The sequence below is a fragment of the Lotus japonicus genome, chromosome 2 (genome assembly GCF_012489685.1).
Source record: "Lotus japonicus ecotype B-129 chromosome 2, LjGifu_v1.2".
NCBI classification, from domain to species: Eukaryota; Viridiplantae; Streptophyta; class Magnoliopsida; order Fabales; family Fabaceae; genus Lotus; species Lotus japonicus.
Genome location: NC_080042.1, coordinates 23,088,829 through 23,091,516, shown reverse-complemented (window position 1 = coordinate 23,091,516; position 2,688 = coordinate 23,088,829). Strand labels below are relative to the sequence as shown.

Here is a 2,688-nt window from a genome sequence, read left to right as displayed (position 1 = left end):
TCATTAATTTGGTGAGCCAAAATCAGTATGGTGGAGGTGCTCTTGAAGATCCTCATGCACACATGGAGCGGTTTATCCGCAATTGCAACACTTACAGAGTTCAGAATGTTTCAGCGGACACCATCCGCTTGAGTTTATTCCCCTTTTCATTGAGGGATACTGCTGAGGAGTGGTTGAATTCACAGCCCCAAGGTAGCATTACATCTTGGGAAGACTTGGCTGAGAAGTTCACCACAAGGTTTGTTCCAAGAGCCCTCTTGAGAAAGCTCAAGAATGACATCATGACTTTTACTCAATCCACCGATGAGAATCTCTATGAAGCTTGGGAGAGGTTCAAGAAGCTCTTGAGGAGGTGTCATCAACATAACCTTACTCAAGCTGAGCAAGTAGCAAAGTTCTATGATGGTCTCCAATATTCTTCGAGGTTTGGTTTGGATGCGGCTTCAAGTGGAGAGTTCGATGTCTTACTTCCACAAGTGGGGTATGAGTTGATTGAAAAGATGGCTATTAGAGCCATGAACTCTAGTAATGATCGCCAAGCCCGAAGAGGAGTCCTTGAGGTTGAAGCTTATGATCAACTTATGGCCTCCAACAAGCAACTCTCCAAGCAAATGAATGAGATTCAAAATCAAATGAAGACTACTAAGATTGGTGGTCGAGTTGCCAAATTGGAGTGCGTGACTTGTGGAGGGCCACATGACAGCGAAGAATGCACAGAGACTAGACCGGAGGAGGAAGTGAAGGCTATGGGTCAAGCTCGGAATGACCTATTTTCAAATACTTACAATCCAGGATGGAGGAATCACCCTAATTTTTCTTGGAGGCAAGGTAGTAGTGGGCAAGGAAATGGCTTTCAAAGACAATTTCCTTGCCAAGGATTCCAAGGCCAAAGCTCAAGACAACCTCAAGAGCGAGGAGAAGGTGAAGGTAGTGGTTCCAAGAAGAGCTTAGAAGAGTTGGTGGAAACTTTCATCAACCGGACGGAGAACAATTACAAGAATCAAGAGGCGGCTATCAAGAATCTTGAGAATCAATTTGGCCAGCTGGCCAAGCAAATAGCCGAGAGACCTCAAGGTAAATTTCCTTCCGACACTATCCCCAATCCTAAGCAAGAAAATGCCTCTGTTGTAGCCACTAGAAGTGGGAGAGTGATGAATGAATTGAAGGAAAAAACAGAGGGAGAAAAGAGAGAGAAGATAGTGGGAGGAGAAGTAGTTGTGCCTATTAAGGTGAGAGAGGAAGTTGATCTTACTCTTGAAACTAGCAAGGTTCTGTTCCCTAAAGCATTGACTAAGAGGAGCTTAGATAAAAAGTTTTCAAAATTTGTTGAAGTTTTCAAAAAGCTCCACATTAGTATTCCTTTTGCCGATGCTTTGGAACAAATGCCTATATATGCTAAGTTTATGAAGGATATTTTGCATAAGAGAAGAAGATTGAAGGGAGTAGATGAGACGGTGTTGATGACGGGAGAAGAAGATTGAAGGATCTATTTTGCATGAGTCTTGATTCAATCTTGTATTTCAATTCCTAATTGCATGTTTAGCTTTGGTGCACCTTTGCTATAGGCTAGATTATAATCAAATGGAAATTTGTTATGATTTAGGGACATGAATTGGAATAGATCCTTCTATACTTGCTTCTAGGCATAGAGTGAGGGTAGGGTTTTGTTGGCCTGAATATACATGCTATCATACCTCTTATGAATGTTTAAGTACACAAGGAATTGGGCTTAACTTTCAATTTGAGAGAATTACTTTTGTGAGGAATTAACTAGTAAGTACATAGGCTATAACAACAAGAGATAAATCAAGGTATCACATGCATAGGATAGGTGAACTAAAGTGGATTAGATGATCAACAACCCAAGGCAATTTTCCTTCAATTGTTATTTACATCATTTTCAACATTGCTCTTTTGCAAAACCTTTGTCACAATCAACCAAAACCAATTTCTGAATTTTACTGCTTTAAGAACTTGCAAACTTTAGGCTTAAATCAACAATTCTCACTCACAATCCCTGAGGTTCGATATTTTAAAACCCGGAGGTATTCGTACACTTGCGAATTGACCAACAATGACCCTTCCCCGGTACGTCGCCCGATGATCCACAGCATCGATCACCCAAGCAGTGGGGGCATGTCTGTCCACCAACTCAAACCTGATCCCCCCCGAGGGAGAGACCATCAAAAACCAGTCCGCCATCGACATCTGGCAGTAGGCCGACCGCCCAAACACAAACATGAAACCAAAGCCAAGGCGCTAGGGTCAACTCACGGAATAAAGTAATTTATACATACAACATGTGATTGGGGTATGGATATATATGTTTATATATATATATATATATATATATATATATATATATAAATAATCCTAGCATGTTATCGGCTCTAACAATGCTTCGACAATTCAGATAACATACAATTCCAGTCAGGGTGAATGTATGCGTGAAATGCAATTCAATATGATCCGGATAGTTCAATTTGGGATGGGCACCACGAGTCTGCCCGACACAGGCCTAGTGTCGACAACTCTGCTCGGGTGTCACTTACAAACCCATGCATAGTCGGATCAGCCCCAACCACCCTAGGTCGTGCCACTCTGCCCACTATGCCGAAGATACATCCATGTGTTCTTCGATGAAGGCCGTCCCAACCTTCGTGAAGCCTTCCCAACTTCACCGAGGCC

At 42.2% G+C, this 2,688-nt stretch overlaps 1 non-coding gene across 1 annotated transcript; it reads right to left on the bottom strand.

Annotated features, from left to right (window-relative positions):
- Positions 1-263: 263 nt before the first annotated feature.
- On the bottom strand, positions 264-370 carry LOC130741580 (small nucleolar RNA R71). Its single transcript, XR_009020471.1, has one exon. It is a non-coding gene; the product is annotated as a small nucleolar RNA R71 (small nucleolar RNA).
- Between the last annotated feature and the right edge of the window lie 2,318 nt (positions 371-2,688).